Raw genomic sequence first — 20829 nt, forward strand, 5'->3', positions numbered from 1 at the left:
CCCCTATTGGAGATTGAGCCTGCAACCCAGGCATGTGCCCTTGACCAGAATGGAACCTGGGACTCTTCAGTCACCAGGCCAATGCTCTATCCACTTAGCCAAACCGGCTAGGGCTGAAACATATTTTTAAGTGAAACCTTAGTTTTCAACACTGGTACATGATTTTTTAAAATTACATTGCCATGGCCAAATCAAACACTTCTGTGGGACTCTGACACACTAGTTTATAATAATTGACTAACAGCCACTACTACAATTAGCTACTGTTAGAACCCATAGCCCAACTACACTTCCAAGCCCCTCAACAGCAACCATTAGATTTTCATGTGGCATGTGCCAACACACACACACACACACACACACACACACACACTCACATACACAGTGCATGTGAGTGATATTTCCACTCTTTTCAGGGGAAATTACACAGCTTTACCACTACTGGGGTCTTGCCCCACCAACTACTCAAACCGTCAAAGTTTGCCCAATTCCGTCTCCAATAACAGTTTATATGAAAGGGTTACATTATAGTCCAGCCATCACTGCACCAAATGCAATACAGTTTGCTATCAGTCTTGCCTTCAGGATGAGGCAAAGAAAAGTTGCAACTGCACATATAATATGATTTTATCTCTTACTCTCCTGGGAGAAAATTCTTGAATAAAATTATAAACACAGCCTTCAACGAAATAGTAATTTTCAAGTAGGAAACAGACTGAATTCAGATTTAAGGGAAACTGTCTTTAGCTCTGTGGAGGCAGTTTGCTGGTAAACCAAATTTACATTACTCAGCAGGACACTTAAGTCCAATGCCAGGCTTCTTCCAGGGGCCCTATATTCAGGACTCTCCTCAAGAATAAGGAAGAGCTACTTGTGTACAACTGTAAAAGGGTCCACCCAATTTCCATACCATTATGCAGAAAAACTACATGCCACCTCCTCATGAAAGCTTTTCCTGCTTCAAAATTTAAAGTTTACTTTCCACTACATAGTCCAGGAACTGTGGTTGAAGCCAAAACAAATTTAATAAAAGAACAGTTCAGCCACAGAAGCAGAAACAAGCAGAGTCCCAAAGTCTACCACCAGTAGGAAGAAACTACATCCTGCTGGGGAGAAGGTGAGAGGCCACCTCTAGGTTTTGGATAAGTTAGCAGGTAGATGTCCATTGTGGGGGACTGTGCCAGGTACATTGGAATTATATAATTACTGTCTATGGTCCTGATTTCATGCTCACTAGAAAATCCTACCTAATAAAAAGGTAATATGCAAATAACCATCACTCCGCTACGCCCACGATTGGGCGGTGGGAGGCTGGGGGGCGGGACTCGGGGTGGCATATCCGGCCATTGAGAGGGGCTGCCTCGGACACCCCGGACACCCGGCTCCCCTGCCATCGGAGGCGGGGAGCCGGTTGTCCGCACCGGCTCCAGGCCAAAAGCCTCTGACGGAGGCTTTTGGCCTGGTGCACGTGCATGCACCTGGATCCCCTGTCCTGCTCCCTTCGTCAGCGCCTCAAGCCCCAGCAGCAGCGGCAGCAGCTGGGGATGAGCTGGTGATCCCAACAGCCTGGCAGCTCAGTGGCGGCGGCGGAGGCAGCATTGGGCCTGGGGACTGGCAAACAGGCAGAAGATGGCCCTGATCACAGGAGGCTAGGCCTAGGGACCCTACCTGCACGATTTAATCATGCGCTGGGCCTCTAGTATTCTAAAAATTTGGTTTGCCTAGTAGATTTGCCTACCAGAAGAGAATGTGCTGGTCAGGCCAAACCAAAAAAACATGGCCCACTTAATTAGACTGACAATATTTCTCATTATAAATCAACAAGCAAGTGTACTGATTATATATGTTAGTTACACAAATATGTTATATAAGTACATGGCATAAATGCATAGGGAGTAAAAGTAATAATAAATTAATACATTGGGAGTTCTTTATGTATTTTACATACTCAAATATTTGATATTTTTATTTTTTTGATAGTTTGATTTTAAATAGGCATTCATTCACAGATGCAATGTGGGTAAATTAAAATATCTTGTATGTTCAGCTTGTTTTTAACTTTTATGTATTCATGGACTGGCAAATAAATTTCTATTTTTATTTCTCAAATTCTTTTTCAAGGTTACATGAATTCACATTTGTCTACCTGCAAAGTCTGAATTGCTATTAAGAGTAATGAAGGCCCTAACCGGTTTTGCTCAGTGGATAGAGTGTCGGCCTGTGGACTCAAGGGTCCCAGGTTCGATTCCGGTCAAGGGCATGTACCTTGGTTGTGGGCACATCCCCAGTAGGGGGTGTGCAGGAGGCAGCTGATCGATGTTTCTCTCTCATCAATGTTTCTAACTCTCTATCCCTCTCCCTCCCTCTCTGTAAAAAATCAATAAAATATTTTTAAACAAAAGAGTAATGAAGTGCAGAAAGTTCACATTTATTGACAGTCTACCATTGTTTAGCCCCTGAAATATATTATGTCATTTGTTTTGCACAATAACCCTAGGGTATTCTCATTTTATAAAAAAGGGTTTAGGCATGTTTAGTAAAACTTGCCCTGTGCCACACAACTAGTTAATTGCAGGGCTGAGATTTAAATTTAAAGAGGCTAGGTGACTCTTTTATTTCTTCTCATTTACTATTGACACATTACAGCCTAACACTAAAATAACATATAATCTTGTGTATTACTAAAAGTTTTAATCTGTCCTAACCAAAGTTTAAGTGGCACTTGAATGAGCCAGGTTGGGAGAGGCCCTGACTCAAGTCTGCAGACATGTGGGGCTGTAGTAGGATGGGCCTTACAAATAAGGGAATCAGGCCAGGGACCGGAGATTTCAAATTGATTTAAAATCTAGATCATCCTTTGTAAGGTGGTGGGAGGCACAAGGGAATGGGCAAAAATAAGTGTATTAGCCAAAGGAGCAAACTGACTGTGGCTTCCAAAGAATCAATTTAGTTGCAGGGAAGCTAAAGAAAACCTTCACACATAGTAGGCATTTGGCAGAAGGCCTATGGATTGGGTCAGCTATCTATATATATAAAGAGCCAGGGTTATAACATCCAAAACAACCGAAGGCTTGACCGAACGCCAGGCTGCACATGCAGCAGGCAAATGGGCTGAACTGCTGACCTCTCAGAAAGAGAGAGAGGCGGGGCTGATGAGCAGTGATCAGACCCTGCTTCTCTCTCCGGGCCTCGCCAACAGCCAAGCCTCTCTCTCTCCCAGAGGTCAGCAGTTCAGCCTGCTTGCCAGCAGCCTGGACGGCTGCTGATCAGCCCTGCCTCTATGATCAGACCCAGAGATAGGCCCGAAGACGTTGCCTGGCATAGAAACCAACCAATCAGAACCAAATCTGGGTGAATTGAGAGCAGCCAATGGCTGCCTAAGAGGTGGAGCTTTTGACGCTGACTGGCATAGAAACTGACCAATCAGAAAGTACTCTGGGTGAACTGTGAAGGCAGAACCTAAGGTGGGGCTGAGGAGGGGTTTTAAGGGCAACAGCTATTTGGTGTAAGGTGTAAGAAAGTGATTTAATTTTTTAATGACCAGTTTGGCAGTATAGTACATATGGTTGGCTATCAGTCCATATATAGGGATTATGTGTTTTTGTCTGCTAAGAGCTATCTCCTCCTGCTGAAAAAGGCTCCCCGACCACCATTTAAGCAATCCTATCCTATATAATCTATCTATACTACTAAAAGTGTAATATGCTAATTAGACTGGGTCGACCAGCCATCTTCCAGATGTCTGACTTCCTTCCGGACAAAGCCATGGTGGTGGGGTCAAGGCAGAGGCAGTTAGGGGTGATCAGGCCAGCAGAGGAGGGCAGTTGGGGGTGAGATCAGGCCTGCAGGCAAGGACAGTTGGGGGCGAGATCAGGCCAGCAAAGGAGGGCAGTTGGGGGCGAGATTAGGCCAGCAGGGGAGGGAAGTTAGGGGCGATCAGGCAGGCAGAGGCAGTAGGGGAGAGCAGTTAGGGGAGAGATCAGGCTGGCAGGGAAGGCAGTTAGGGGCGATCAGGCTGGCAGGGGGACAAAGTAGGGGTGATCAGGCCAGCAGGGGGGCAAGGTAGGGGCGATCAGGCCAGCAGGAGGGCAAGGTAGGGGCGATCAGGTTGGCAGGGGGGCAAGGTAGGGGTGATCAGGCTGGCAGACAGAGGGGTTAGGGGCAATCAGGCAGGCAGGCAGGCAGGCAGGCAAGTGGTTGGGAGCCAGTTGTCCTGGATTGTGAGAGGGATGTCTGACTGCCGGCAGTCAGACATCCCCCAAGGGGTCCCAGATTAGAGAGGGTGCAAGCCGGGCTGAGGAACCACCCTCCGTGCACGAATTTCATGCACCGGGCCTCTAATATATATATATATATAAGGCTAATATGCTAAGTGTCCCTCCGCTCATACGACTGGTCACTATGATGCGCACTGACAACCAGGGGGCAGATGCTCAATGTAGGAGCTGTCGTGACGCGTACTGGCCATTTACAGAGAAACAACAGCGCTGACCTGGCACAGACAAAGCAACACTCGGCTTCCCCCAAGTGGGACACAGGCCCCACCAACACCCCAGAGCGAAGCCAACACTGCCATGGTGCAAAATGCGGCCCACAGCCCAGCCCAGCTCAGAAATGGTCACTGTGGGTGCCAGATAATGATGTCACATAGCAACGCTCACCTTCCTCTCCCTAGTGACTAGCCCCCTTGGAGTTTCTTCAGCCCAGGAACACGACTTGCTTTATAGCCAGGTCAAATATTTTACACTTTAACCAAATGTTTGTGAAGTGTTTTCTTGTGCCTCATCTCATTTGATCCTCACAGAAATCCTGGAGTAGGTAGATAGGAGACTCGGTAGAATCCTATTTTCTTTTCATTATTTGGAAAATGAAGATTTAGAAAGTTTAGAAACTTGACCCAACTGAAAAGAAGTAAGAAATGGTGGACCTTGAAAATGACTTCAGGTTTTCTCACTGCGCAGAATATAGTCAAACACTGCTGCAGTTAAATATTTTACCCTTTGTTCTCCCTCGTGATCTATAATAATAATCTGATTTGTGTTGATATTTACTGCTGTATTGCTGACAATTACGTGAAAGAGAAGTTGGGGTGTTTCAATGGGCTGGAAAAAGTTTAGCTAAATCAGAAAGCAGGTCAAATTAAGCAAGTTTATTCTATATCTATAAAAGGCTAAGTTGACTCATGTATGCACAATACATATAAAGCTCTAGCTGGCGCCAATCGCACATGTGTGTTTCTATCTGTCATTGTCGATCATTAATTTGGTTTACACTTCTATTATAGAGAAAGGGCGAATAGGAATATTAAAATATTTCTTCTAATTAATTTCCTTTCAATGTGCACGAATCCGTATACAGGGCCACTAGACTAAAACTTATTTAAATAATATTAAACTAAATGCATACAGAGCTAGAAAAGAAGACTTAAATTCTCAGTATTGTTTTCTCTAAAAATGACTTTGTTGACTTAATAATTTGACTAGGTATAGAATTTCAGGTTCAATATATATATATTTTTTCACTCAATATTTGGCTCAGGTGTTTCATTGCAAGCAGTATGCTGATAAAAAGTCTATTATTATTATCCTGTAAGGTATCTGTCGTTTTTGTCTAGTAGCATCAGTGTTTTCCTCTTTAACTTCATATTCTAAGATTTCACCATCATGCTTTTGTGTTTTTAATTTTGCATGACATTCACTGGCCCTTCATGAGGTTTTATGTTCTTATGTAGTTCTGGAAAATTCTAGGCAATTACCTCCTGAAATAGTTCTTCTACCACATTCTCTCTAAATCTACTGAAAGATGTTATGCCTGGTGAGGTAATTTGATGACTGGTCTTTTGGATTATGAGTGCTCTCCATTCCTCTTAGTCTCGCCAGCTGTCTAGGACACTGCTCTATTTATCTGCTGGGGCCTAAGTGCCCATGTCCACTTTTCCTGACTGGAGATAGGTACTGCAATTTGTCTTATAAGAGGGGAAGGAGAGAGAAATGCAAGGATTGACCTGGCCCTCTGTGTGTGTGTGTGTGTGTGTGTGTGTTGTGTGTGTGTGTGTGTTTTCTTTTTGGCCCTTCCTTTGAGATACTCCAACTAACCATCCCACCAGTTGCTTCTGGGTCTATTCTTCTGGGTTTCATTATCTTACAGACATGGAGCACTTGTGTTGCTGCTCTCATCTGCTAGGTTAAAACTTTCCCAAGAGAATCCTGGACTGTGACCTCTCTCTCTTTTTCTTTTTTTTTCAACCTTGTTTGAAACTAGCCCACAGACTATAAGCACTGTGAGGCCAGCTTCCCTATTACTTTTCCTCCTTTATGTCCACAAGATTGGTGTTCAGATCTGACGGGAAAGGGAACCGGAGGGTCAGGTTGTTTTCAACATCTAACTTTACCTTATTCTAAAACATAGGGGCAGCAACAAACTGGTATCCTCAGCTATGTCATTATCAGACACTGCCAGGAAACATGGAGGCAACCTACAGGAAAAAAGTGTGAGAGCTCTAAACCAAAAAGTTGATTCAGAACATCCACCTGCATGGACCCAGATGGAAGGCTCCCAAAGCCCAGGTCTGAGATATGGGAAAGGCGAGTGGCAGCTGCAGGTATTATGCTGACCTGAGTGGTCAAAGTCTCTCCAGGTTGCTCTTGCAGGCAGTTGGAGAATGACCTCTCTCTTGTCTGTATTTTTCAAAGGTTAATTACTGTTTTTGTAGTTCTTTAAGTTCTTGTTTGTTTGGTTTTTACTATGGCTATTTTTATTTATTAATTTTAAATAGTTTCCTTAATTCTATGACTTTAGTATGGAAGAAGATTACATCAAATGTTTACCACTGGAAGTCTGTCCTCCATCTTTTAGTCATCACCATGTGTGTTTTGTACTTAATATTATGGTCAAATAATTATCCATAGAATTATCTCAAAAAATCAAACTTAAAAAAGTTAGAATATTCTCTTGTATTCCATATTTGTTCCTTAAAAATTTACTTCAGTTCTCATTTCCCAGTTCTGTCCATTTCTCCTCAAAACATACACAGACAGACACACACATACACATCGTACACTTAGCATATGCATATACATATATTATAGTAGATTTACTGTAGTTTAAAGACATAACCCTTCATTAAATGATGATGAGAAGCAATTAAGGCAAACCAGAAAGTATGGTTGATAGTATTTGAAACAGTTGACTTGTAACAATATTAGTTGTGATTATGGAACAGAGATGGGTGAAGTATTCATTCAGACTTTGTTATTTATTTACAGCTTGATAATATTCTTTTTTAAAATTTCTTCTAATGCCCAAATATTAAGGTTTATTGGAAGGAATCTTTATCTTTATGCCAAGTAACAGACTTAAGAGGCAAAGTTTTTCTTTGTTTTTTAAAAAAAACTGTAAGTATTTGGCATGGAGAGTTTAGCTTCGTGTTTAACTCTGTTGATTTGCTTCTGCATTTGTGAAATTTTATTTTTAAGTTCCCTTCAGTTCTTAAATATAAAAAACAAATCAGAAATGGACTCTGTATATGCATGTTGTTTGAGTTTTTTTAAAGTATATATTTTTATTAATTTCAGAGAGGAAAGGAAATGGAGAGATAGAAACATCAATGATTAGAAAGAATCATTGATTCGCTGCCTCCTGCACACCCGCTACTGGGGATCGGGGCGGAAACCCGGGCATATGCCCTTGACCAGAATCAAACCTGGGACCCTTCAGTCCACAGGCTGATGCTCTATCCACTGAGCCAAACCAGCTAGGGCAGTAAGCATCTTTTTAAAGCTTCTATCCTGTAACCTCTCAAAGTAATGAAAACTTTTAAAATTTGGTTAACTACTTTAAATACTTAAGTTGATCAGACTTCAGACAAAATGGAGAACACACATAGGCAATTTCCAGAAAACAAATTATTATGGATTTGTATTTATTGTGCTTTGAATATTTTGATAAATAGCTTAAGGAGAATTCTCAATGATTAGGCTGTTTATGGAAAGAATCACTCACTGTGATTATGGTTCCATGGGTGTTCATGGAAAGTCCTGTTTGTTAGGACTTATTCCCTCTCCCCCCCCACCCTTTTTAACATACAAATGCAAGTTTAGCCATTCTTCTGTTTTACTTAGACCTCTTACCTTGATTACCCATGGGTCTCAGGAATGCTGTCCTCCTTCATTCTCAGGTCTTTCTCCATTCCTTTAGCTAATTTCTCATTTGTTATCTATCCTCATAACTGATAGAGAGCTTCATGTTCAAACCTCCGAGTTTTATTCTCAGCATACCTCAAACCAACTTCTGCCTCATAGATCTTCTGTCTTGAAAGTCACTGCTAAAGTTCCCTTTGCCTGATCCAGCAATCTTTTTTTGATTCACCTTATGGCCTCAAATCTATAGCCAGACTGCCTGTGTCCTAACCTAGTTCAATATTTACTGACAGCCGAAACCGGTTTGGCTCAGTGGATAGAGCGTCGGCCTGCGGACTGAAGGGTCCCGGGTTCGATTCCGGTCAAGGGCATGTACCTTGGTTGCGGACACATCCCCAGTAGGAGGTGTGCAGGAGGCAGCTGGTCGATGTTTCTCTCTCATTGATGTTTCTAACTCTCTCTCTCTCTCCCTCCTCTCTGTGAAAAATCAATAAAATATATTTTAAAAAAATATTTACTGACAGATTTTGAGTACCTTACTTATCTTCTCTAAGCCTCAATTTCTTCATCTGTATAATGGGGTTAATAGGTTTGCTGTCAGGGTCAAATGAACTAATACATATACATAATTTAGAATAGTGATCAGCACACAGTTTCTTCACCCATCAATAGGGGTTCTTCAATAACAGAAAGGAATGCTATGGCTAAAAGAGAAATTATTGTCTATTCTCTTTAGCTAATCCTAGTCTTCTGGTTTCTCTGACTCTACCTCTCTCCTTCACTCTCTAAAAAAATCAAATGGAAAAATATCCTTGGGTGAGAATTAACAACAAAAAATCTATTGCCTGGATCTCAGTGAGGAGGGATTTGCATAGCATCCTACATGACATGGTATTGGATTATAGTAACCTTTGCTCCCATTAAAGGGGGAAAGAAGACAATACATTGTAAAACTTACATGAAAGGACTGCTATCTTGGTTGAACTTAGATAACAAAGTTTTGATCATAGGGTTGCTATATTACCATAGTGGTCATTTGATGGAGGGGTAGTTCTGCTTTCAGAAAGGGTGCTGATATTGTGGCCATGTCTTTAATGGGTTCACTGTTAAAGAACGTCATGCATTTGACATCATAAGAAAATTGCACGATAAACTTTGAGGATGTTGGAAAGGTACATAATGGGGCATTTAAAATTATGCTGTGGAATTGCAAGTGTTGATGTCGACAGATGTTCATGATATAGCATTAAGTAGACAAAAAGACTAAACTATAGGGTGTCAGGATACTTTGGCAGCATTCAACTCAAAATGAATTAAAAATAATATAGTTATTTTTATAATTCTAATTGTTAGATTTGTTAATCCAATTGATCTAGTCTAGACCTAGAGCAGGTTTCAGGATTGGTTGATTCAGGGACCCAGTGATGCTATCAAGGAATCTGTTTCTCTATTCTGTTACCCAAGATGTCTGCTTCATCCTACAGCTGGTTCCCAAAATAATTGTAAGATAGATTCCAGGAGCAATTGGGCATAACTACTTGCTTCTTCATTCACATTAAGATAGAGAAGGAGAGAATGACTATCATTTGCTGTAAAAACTGAATAAGAAATTTTTTGGAAATCTCTAGCAACCATCTCCTAATTTGTCAAGGGCTAGATTTACATCATATGACAATTAATAGACTCAGTTGGCAAAGGAAATGTGCTTCTTTCTTTAAAAATAAAATTTATTGGGATGACATCTATATATATAAAACCCTAATACGCAAATAGACTGAACGGCAGAACAAATGAAGAACTGGTCGCTATGACGTGAGCTGACCACCAGGGGGCGCGCGTGGAACAAGGTGGGCATCGGCAGCAGGTGGCAGAGTGTGGAACATGGTGGGCCTCGGCCACAGCGGGATGGTGGAGCAGGTGAGCGGGGGCGCCAGACCAAGGCGGGGTGCCGGTCACTGTCATCGGGGCAAGCCTCTGGTGGTTACTTAAAATTCTTTGCTCCTGTGCACCACGGTCCTGCCCGACGCTCACACCTGGTGCCCACGCCAGCCCCACTCACACCCGCTGCTGGCACTGGAGCCACCTCTCGCACCTGCTGCCAGCACCCGGCGCCCAGCGCCCAGTGCCGGCCCCAATCACTGGGCGCTGTCAGCGGGGGCGAGAGGCAGCTGCCAGCCTCGATCGCCCCTCAGGGCTTCTCCACCTCCTCCGGCTCCTGAGGGGTGATCGGGGCTGAAGCCCTGAGGGGTGATGGGGCCGGCAGCTGCCTCTAGCATCCGCTGTCAGCAATAGCCCCGCTCACACCCACTGCCAGTGCTTGGCACTGTTCCCAATTGCTCGGCGCTGTCAGAGGGTGTGAGCAGCAGCTGTCAGCCCTGATCACCCCTGAGGGCTTCTCCACTTCCCCCTGCTCCTGAAGGGTGATCGGGGCAGCAGCTGCTGCTCGCATCCACTGATGGCGCTGGCCCTGCTCGCACCCGCTGCTGGTGCCAGCCCTAATTGCTCCACAGTGTCAGTAGTTGTGAGCGGTGGCAGCGGGAGCAGGGCTGCTGGCAGACAGGGGACTGGGGGCTGTGGTGGGAGGGGCCAGGTGGGGGCGCAGAGTATGGTCTGAGACCTGCCCCTGTACCCACTGCAGCCTCATGGCCCACAGTTCCTTTCAAGGTGCATGAATTCATGCACTGGGCCCCTAGTTGGTTAATAAGATTATATAGGTTTTAAGTATACATTTCTGTGATACATGCTCTGTATATTGCATTGTGTGGCCACCATCCAAAGTCAAATAATCTGTTACCATATATTTGGCCCCCTTTATCCTTAGCCCATGCCCCTTCCCTCTGGGAACCACCATAGTGTTGTCTGTGTCTATGAGTTTCAGTTTTATATCCCATATATGAGTGAGATGATATGGTTCTTAGTTATATCTGACTGACTTATTTTGCTTAGCATATATTCTCAAAGGTCCACATTGTCGCAAATGGCAATATTTCATCTTTTCTTATGGCTGAGTTGTATTCTATACTATCTAATAAAAGAGAAACATGCAAATTGATCGTACCACCGCTACGCCCACAAGCCACACCCACCAGCCAATCAGGAGTGAGTATGCAAATTAATCCAACAAATATAGCGGCAGCCACAGAGCTGGAGCAAGTAGGAGGCTTGGGTTGCCACCGGCGATGGAGGAAGCCAAGCTTCCCGCCCGCCCTGGCTGGCCCTGGCCTCCGCTCAAGGCTACAAAGTTTCGATTATAGAAGATAAATAAATCCCAGACACCAGGGCCTCCACTTGGGTCGCCGGGGGGCATGGCCAGCCTGCAAACCACCACAGGCCTCTCACCCAGGCCGCCCCATGCCCCAAGCGAACCCGCACCCTGATCCGGGACACCCTTCAGGGCAAACCAGCCAGTTCCCACCTGTGCACCACGCCTCTGTCCTATCTAATAAAAGAGTAATGTGCAAATTGACCATCACTCCAATACATAAGATGGCTGCCCCCATGCGGTCAAAGATGGCTGCCTCCATGTGGACACAAGATGGCCGCCACGAGATGGCCAGCAGGGGAGGGCAGTTGGGAGTGACCAGGCCTGCAAGGGAGGGCAGTTGAGGGTGATCAAGCCTGCAGGGGAGGGCAGTTAGGGGTGACCAGGCTGCAGAGGAGGGAAGTTGGGGGCAACTGGGCCTGCAGGGAAAGGCAGTTGAGGGGGACCCAGGCCTGCAGGGGAGAGAAGTTGTGGGGGAACAGGCCTGCAAGGGAGGGCAGTTAGCGGTGACCAGGCCTGCAGGGGAGGGCAGTTAGGGGTGACCAGGCCTGCAGGAGAGGGCTGTTAGGGGCAATCAGGTTGGCAGGGGAGCAGTTAGGCATCAATCAGACTGACAGGGGAGTGGTTAGGGGGTGATCAAGCTGGCAGGCAGAAGCGGTTAGGGGCAATCAGGAAGGCAGGCAGGCGAGCAGTTGGGAACCAGCAGTCCAGTAGGATTGGGCCTAAACAGGCAGTTGGACATCCCTTGAGGGGTCCCAGATTGGAGAAGGGTGCAGGCTGGGCTGAGGGACACCCCCCCCATGCACGAATTTCGTGCACTGGGCCTCTAGTTATATATATGTGCCACATCTTTCTTATTTAATCACCTATCTAAGGACACTTCAATTGTTTCTTTATAGCAATCACAATCACTCATTGAGCTAAGGTGTATTTCCCAAACCAGAGTGCTGCTAATTAATGAAGAGTAGCATGGAATGCATTTGGAAAGTAAAAAACAAATTAAAAAATATATATCTATCTATATCTATCACCTGTCTAATCTCTATCTATGAGTAGATTAGAAAATTAATCCTACAATATGATAGTATCTGGGTACTGGGGTTACATTTCTTATAGATTTTTAAAAATTATCAATCTGTCTGTATCTATGAATAGTCTAGAAAAGTAATACCATAAAAGGATGATACATGGACAATGAAATTACATTTTTAAACATTTTCTTCTTTTTGCTCATCTATATATAATATTAATAGCCATGCATTCTGTTTACCTTTTTAACCTTTTAGTTGGCAAATTTCAAATAACCCCCCAAATGAAGGAAATAGTATAATGAACCTTCAAGTATTTACCACCTAGCTTCAACAATTATCAGCTTGTGACAAACCTTGTTTTAAGCGTTGTTTCATAAAAAAAAATTATTTTAGTTAAAAAGAAGTTAAGAATTAGTCACCTACTTAATATTTCACCTTTATGCAAACCAGTGAAATTAAGGATAGCTCAATATTGTTCTTGTCAGTTGCCCAAGATCCCTTTCAAATTGTTTTCAATTATTTTTTTTAAAAATTTGGTTTTGCTCACCTTCTTACCCTACCTATGCTTCTCAAAAATTTGTACTGTAGTATCCCCAACATCAGGGGAAAAACACACAACTCTAAGAATTTGGGCATATAAAATGAAATGGCTCACCGAAAGCAGTTATTTTGAAATTTCATTTTTATTATTAAAATCAGTGCAAATTTGCATGAACCCTCTTCTCTCTGTTTAATAGAAATAGAATGTTTAATTTACTCACCATTGAATAAATTCGACACTGTAGGATGATGGTCCATCTTATGGCTTCCTGTCCTCTGAGGCAGCCTGACAAATACCCCTGCGAACACAAAGTTCCCAGGTTGAGAGGCACAGCCTGGTGTTTTCTCCTCATTTTAAGACCCCACTTCTGCCCCTTGACCTGGTTTCTTTGACTTTGAAATTCCAGTCTTTTAAAGGACTTTGGCTCCCATTCAGTCATTCTGCTCTTTCTACCGTGAGCCTCCTCAGTTAGTGTGTCCTACCCTAGGAACTATTCCTTAGCTGCCATTCCTACTGACACTTGTCCAGGCCTGGCCCAGTCCTCTGCAGGAGGATCTTGAACCGACCAAAACACAAGTGTGAAGATACTTATCCATTCAATAGGTCTTTATTGAGAGTTAGCTATCTGAATGACACTTAGATAAAATAGGGATCAAATTCAAGAAAAAGTACGAATGTAAATATGTTCTACAGATGGTTTATACTTGCTCTGATAGAGCTGCAAGTTTGTAAATATGTTCTACAGATGGTTTGTACTTGCTCTGATAGAGCTGCAAATAAGTTCTGATGGGGCTGAGATAGGTCTTGGGAATACCATGGTTAAAGAGCAGGACACAATCCCTGTCTTTAAGTCGTCTACATTGCCATGAGGGACATGAATGTACAGACAGTTACAAAATAGGCTAATAAGGCCTATATTAGGTGAAGTACCGTGTTCTCAGAAGAACAAAGCAGGGTCCCTTAAATGGCTCTCTGAGAGCAGGATGTCTTCCAAGAAAGTGATGCAGTATAATGAGAGGAGAGAAAAGAATGGGCTGTCTTAATGATAATCTTCTATTTGAATAAAAGCTGACTTTTCTTCAGCCATGCAGAATAATTTCTTAGAAGTTAAAGGGATTGTCAAAAATGTCATTCTGTATGGGAAACTGTTTCCAGGGTTGCTTATACATTGACCTATCAAGAAGGGGCTAGCAAAAAGAGTTTGAGTACTTAGAGTTGTGGATTAAAACAAAACCAAAAAACAGCTGTATTTCTTTCACATTGAACTTTTTTGTGTGTGCACGTCTTACAAAGGTATTGTGTATTTTATTGAAGTCTCAGTACTTTTGCTCAGGCTGCTTCTTCTTCCTGGAATTAACTTTCTTTGCTATCCTGGTGCAATCTTAGTTATTTGTGTGTCCTTGGCCTTCTGTGAAGTCCCTAACAAGCAGAATCAATTGCTCAATTTTCTCTTTCCTTAGCCCCTTGTTACCTTACCACACATGGAGCATTCATAACTGCCTCTCCTGCTCTGCTAGCCGCTCGAAGAGACCAATTAGTCATTCTAGTCATTCCACTTTCTAATCCTGGAACTCAGTAAACAGGGGTGGGCAAAAGTAGTATTTGTGTATACTCAAAACACAGTTTCTTCTTCTTCTTCTTCTTCTTCTTCTTCTTCTTCTTCTTCTTCTTCTTCTTCTTCTTCTTCTTCTTCTTCTTCTTCTTCTTCTTTATCCTTACGTGAGGATATTTTTCCATTGATTTTTAGAGAGAGTGCAAGAGAGAGGAAAAGACAGAGAGAAATATTGATGTGAGAGAAACACATCAATTGGTTGCCTGTGCTCCAAACAGGGCCTGGGCCGGGGAGGAGCCTGCAACTGAGGTACAAGGTATGTGCCCTTGACCGGAATCTAACTCGGACCCTCCAGTCCGCAGGCCGATGCTCTATCCACTGAGTCAAACTGGCTAGGGCACAGTTTATTCTTGTATTATTCTTGTGTTATTTTCCATATGAACAACTGTCATAATTATATCCCCAATGTGAGGCATGCAGGAGGGAGCCAATCAGTGGTTTTCTCTTAATACTGATGTTTCCCTCGCTCTCTCTCCCTCTCCTTGCCTCTCTGAAATCAATAAAAAAGATATTAACAAAATAGCCTTGTTTGTGATTTTAGATAAAAAGCAAAAGAGTTGTTCACTTAGGTCCAGTTTTAAGTAAGCAGAACAACATATTTTATAACAATACTGTTCATGCACCGGTGGGGTCCCTCGGCCTGGCCTGCAGGGATTGGGCCGAAACCGGCTCTCCGACATCTCCCGAGGGATGCCAGATTGCTAGAGGACACAGGCCAGGCTGAGGGACCCCACTGGTGCACGATCAGGGCCAGGGAGGGACTGCGGGAGGGCTCCAGGGTGTGTCTGTCCCATCTTGCCCAGTCCTGATCGGCCAGACCCCAGAAGCAAGCTAACCTACTGGTTGGAGCATCTGCCCCTGGTGATCAGTGTGCATCATAGCGACTGGTCGAACAGTCGAACCAACGGTAGGGCACTTAGCGTATTAGGCTTTTATTATATAGGATATCTAGTAATTCTGTAAATGCTTTTGGGTTATTCGGCTGTACCAGTCATTGTGCTAGATACTATGAGGAATAAAAAATGAAAAAGAACAAAGTTATTTCCTTAAAAGAGACTGTACTATCAGTGAGCCTTTCCTTTCACTGTAATCAAAATCATTTTATAATTTCCAAACAGAGACATATGTGCCAAACATAACTTTCTATGACTATTGCTAGACTCTGCAGTTCAAATTCAATTAACCTAGTACCACCTAACCTTATTTAATTTGGATACTTCTTGTATTAGGAAATATCCTTTATGCAATCATCTGTCAAATCATTAATATTGTTAAATATCCCCTCCTTTCTCTCTATCTCTCTTTAGAATGAGGTATTACATAAAACTATAAGTAAAGAAATTTAAAATAGATACCCACCTAGACTTTGTATCTTTGACTGGATTTTGAATAGTGAATGCCTCTTCTCAGACAATTTAAATAATTTACGTATATTCTCTTGATTAACCTTATGGATTTAAAATGTGTAGTCTTTAAGTCTTGAGTTTAATGATTTATAAAAAATACTTAAGGCTGGAAAACCACCAATGCAGAAGTTAAAAATCCAGTACTAAAAAATGCAGTAGCTAACACACCCAGGCTTTAAAGCAGAACTAGACTGACTGAGCTCAAATCCCAGCTTAGACATTTACCAGTGTGTCACGTAGGTTAAGTTAATAAATGCTGGAAATATCAATGGGAAGAGAATTCTAGGAAGTAGGAACAGCATAAAGGCCATCAGGCAGAACTGAAACCAGGGGTTTAAGAGCAAACAGAAGACCCACGTGGTGGAAATGAGGTAGGAATAGTCAAATGATTTTAGATTAATAATAGATACATACAATGAATCAACAGAAATGATTGAACATCATGATAAAAAACTACCTCTAACTATAAATCTAGTGGAAATTAAGGGACATAACTAGATACACTTATAAACAAGATTTCAGGATGTTGAATAGGACTTCCCCTATTGCTCATACTTGAAAAGAAGAGCAAAGTTACCTATTCCCTTTCTATGAGAAACCCCACAGAGATACTGAAAATGGGACAGATAACCTCCCCTCTCTGATTGCAAAAGTAGAGGAGCTAAGCAGTGAGGAAGGAGGAGTCTTCCAACTTCTCTATTCCAAGCAGCCAATTTAAGCTTGCATTGAGGGGAAAAGAAGATGATCTTATCTATATCAGATGCACAGTTGAAGTTTTAAACTAGACCCAAATTCTAATAACTGCAATTAGTAGAAAATGATGCTCTGTGACAAGATTCCATTCAGGAATGTGAAAAGATTTGATACATCATGGTTGGAAGCCTTGATTGTAATATAAATAAAATGATTTTGCATTTATGTTCCTGTTGTGATACATTACACAAGTAACCAGACAATGAGAACATAATACAAACCACACTGGATCTACTAAGTCAAAGTGCACTAATCTAAAATCATAATCTCATGGGATTTTATTTTATTTAAATGTAAAATTCACCCAGCTCCTCAGTTTTGATAAAGTATTAATTCTGTCAACTGCCCTTTTGGTTTAAGAAAGTAAATTGATCTTCCCTCAATCAGTAACATATATATCAGGTGTCCCAAAAAAGTGTATACCACTTTGAATACAATTATTAGTTCCAATGGGTTAAATCTTAAAAGAAAGAAACATCAGTTGAACTATCAGCTGTTAAGGCGTGTATACATTTTTTTGGTTTTTGGGACACGCTGTACAATACTAACTCTCCAGGCCTTTGTCAGGGATATGAACTCAGACTATTCCTACTCTGTTCTTATAGAGGTCTTCTGAGAAAAGTGATATCTAAGAAAGTTCATCTAAAGAACACAGTATCTCTAGTTTAGGTACTTTGAGTTTTGCCGTTAGATCAAGCTAGATCAGTGGAAGTATACATTAATGACCACATGAATACATCTTCTATAAAAATCTGTCACCAACTTCAAAGTTATGTTCTTAGGCTTCTTTAAACTTGTTATAAGAAAGTTATATAAAACTCTCTTCTAATTTTTGACAAGCATATTGCTGATATTATTCAATGCATTGTTCAGTGTAACCTTATGAGAGAAATTTATTCAAAAATTTAGTGTCAGAAAAATTTTTCTCTTGGTGTGTTTCCTTCCTTTCAATAATAAAACATTTTCTTAGTTTCCTTTATTATTCTTACTGCCAGAAACTCCAAAAGCCAAACTTGCAGCTCTATCAGAGCAAGTATAAACCACCTGTAGAACATATTTACATTTGTACTTTTTCTTGAATTTGATCCCTATTTTATCAATTTATTGTATATTTTGGGGGACTATACTTGTAAAGATATAGTATAGATAAATAAATTTACTTTATATCCCAGGAAGAATCTGTTCAGAAGACTGTAAGCTGATCCCCCAACATGAAATTGTTTAATCTTCAAAATGATTTTCAAAGACTAATTGCAAAAAACTGTTTTAAAAGTAAAATGGGACGCAAAATGTTATCTTTCTTCACCCACTAGTTTAAAAATATTAACCAATCTATATTGTATATCCCAATAAATTAAACAATAAAAACATCGTTTTAACATTGTTATTGTATATTTTTGTTATATGTATCATTATCTAAAGCTTAACAGAGCCTCCTTCATTGCCCAGAAAAATTATCTCCAGCATTTTGAAGACAGTTATAGCAGATGCAGAACATCTTAGAGGAATAGAGAAAACAAATTATATTTTGGCTAAGAAAATTATATTTTCTTATATTTTGGCTAAGAAAATTATATTTTCTTATATTTTATATAATTTCACAGAATTATATTTTGACACAGAAAAGTTACTGATAAGACTAATAGCTTGTTCTTCAGCTGCTCTTTTACATGATCTCTTTTTACTGAGATAGAAGCAAAGATTAATTCGTTATATTGATGCTCTTTGTTTTCTCAGCTTAAACAAATTAAGGTGCAGGAGGCCCTTCAAAACAATACATGATAGGAGGAAATGGATCTGCAAATGACAATAGCTGTGTTTATCTGCTAACTAGCTCATTCACTAGTTTAATGACAGTGGTCAGTCTATAATGTACGACTCAATTAATTGGCCAATAAAAGGATTGGTCTAGCAGTACAAAGATAAGCTATGTTATAACTTCAAGTGCTCTTATAAATTAATCATATTACCATGCATGTGCATCCATGTATTATCTGGCATAAAATAACCTGGTTCAAGCTGGGGGATATTTAAAAAATGATAAAAATCATCCATGACTAGCTACGCTGGCACTGTATTTCTTTAGCATAGTCATGCTTACAGCCATCACATGCCTCATTGTTATGACACTGACGTGTACAGGAAAGACTATGGAATGGTTTGTTGGCTGGTAAAAATGCCTGTGGTCATGTTGCTATTTTACTAATTATGCAATGTAACGTCTGCTGTGGGTTTCAAGGCCACAAATATATTCCTTCTGACTTTGCTGTTCATTGCACAGGAGGACACAGGGAGACTGACTGCCCTGATCTCAGACACAAAGAAGGGGATACATCTTTGAATACATTTTCTTCACACCATAATTTAGGGCAAAAGGATTACAGAATACAATTTATGACTTCTGAAAAACAGAAACACAGAAAATAAATATTTGAATGAAAGACAAACTTTTGCCCTAAGAGCCTTTTTCTCTCTCTTAGAAATCAATTAATTCAAACAATGATAGTGCTTTTTATCCTACAACTCTAAGAATCGCTATCAAAGAAAAGCTTAAGTACATGCAATACTCCATTTGATAGAGTCCAATGTTTCATTCCTCCTTCTTTCCCTGTCATTCTTCAAATATCTACTAAAGTGTAAGTAATATAATGAAATTTGATGGCACACACTGTTTATGTTCACTGAGTAGCCTGAATGAAAGACATTAACATAGGAAGCATGTTCTCATGGTTATCTTTTGATATCATTAGGTTGATATACACTTATCTTCTATTTACATAGCCTTAGTCTCTGGTTTTCTATAAATTCTAGTTTATATTCATAGGGTTTTAAACAATTCATCATTAGGAATACATAATCCTAAGTATATGAACCATAGGACCATATAAAAAGATTTACTGGTATTTGAGTTTGGAATCTGGATTTTGGTTTAAAAAAAAAGTCATGAGATTCTGTTAAAATGAGTCTGACAATTCTTGGCCCACAGTTATTCCTTGATTGAGGAAGACTCTCTGTTTTTCTTCAAAAGCAAGAGTATAATTAATATTTCCATAAAACATGAGTATAAAATAAAATATGGTATTATTCAACCAGATTAACGTTTCATTAGTGAGGATTTCACTTTTTAAAGACTGTATAATAAGAACAGTTTAATCTCATAACATGGAAGCTTTTACTTCATTAGTTACCTTTTTATTTTGGGCTAAATTGCTCTTTCTAGTGAGTAGACAGAAAACTGATACTATATAGTAATTAACTTCAAGTTCATATAATATTATTCTACAGCATTGTAATCTATTGACCAGAAACAGGGTAGATGTCATGGTCTCTCTAGTCCCAAGTACAGTGTGCCCCAACCTAGAGGCTTTTTGGGGGTCACTGCTAAAGAGTGATTCAATTCTCAGCAGCCTAAGCCCACACTTCACTGTGGATTCCAACTTCTATATCTGTTCAGATGAGCCATTGGATAAATGGATGCAGAGGAATACGAAACAGAATCTATTTGCTTACTCTATGGTGATTTTTAAGATTAGTTACACATACCTCCTTATACTTTCCTTCTCTCCCTCCTTTTCACACATAATTTGAGAGCCATATGATTTAGGAATAGGTTTATGTCTTTTAAGAATTCACAGTCTAGTGGAGTTGAGATACAAGTACACAAAAAATTCTAGTGTAATATGCTAAGTGTTATGATGCCATGAGAGCACAGAGAAGAAACACCTACTCTACTTTATGGGGATTAGGGAAGGCAATTTAAGGATTAAACGTGACACAAATACACAGAGTTTTGCATACACATATGAGAACACATTTTTGTTTGTTTCTTAATCCTCACCTGAGGATATTTTTTTCCATTGATTTTTAGAGAGTGTGGAAGGGAGAGAGGGTAGGGGAGGGAGAGAAAGTGAGAAATATCGATATGAGAGAGATACATCAATTGGTTGCTTCCTAAATAAGCCCTGATGGGGCTGGGGATCAAACCTGCAACCCAGATACATGTCCTTGACCAGGAATGGAACCTACGACCCTTTGTTGCATGGGCTGATACTCTAACCACTGGCTAGGGCTGAACATATTTAAAAA

General features: G+C 41.0%; 2 pseudogenes; both read right to left on the minus strand.

Moving 5' to 3' along the window:
* Nucleotides 1-6245: 6245 nt before the first annotated feature.
* Nucleotides 6246-6364, minus strand: LOC114228776 (small nucleolar RNA SNORA61; annotated as a pseudogene).
* A 207-nt stretch (nt 6365-6571) lies between these two features.
* Nucleotides 6572-6687, minus strand: LOC114228775 (small nucleolar RNA SNORA44; annotated as a pseudogene).
* Nucleotides 6688-20829: the final 14142 nt, after the last annotated feature.

This window comes from Eptesicus fuscus, chromosome 2 (assembly GCF_027574615.1).
Source record: "Eptesicus fuscus isolate TK198812 chromosome 2, DD_ASM_mEF_20220401, whole genome shotgun sequence".
Lineage (NCBI taxonomy): Eukaryota > Metazoa > Chordata > Mammalia > Chiroptera > Vespertilionidae > Eptesicus > Eptesicus fuscus.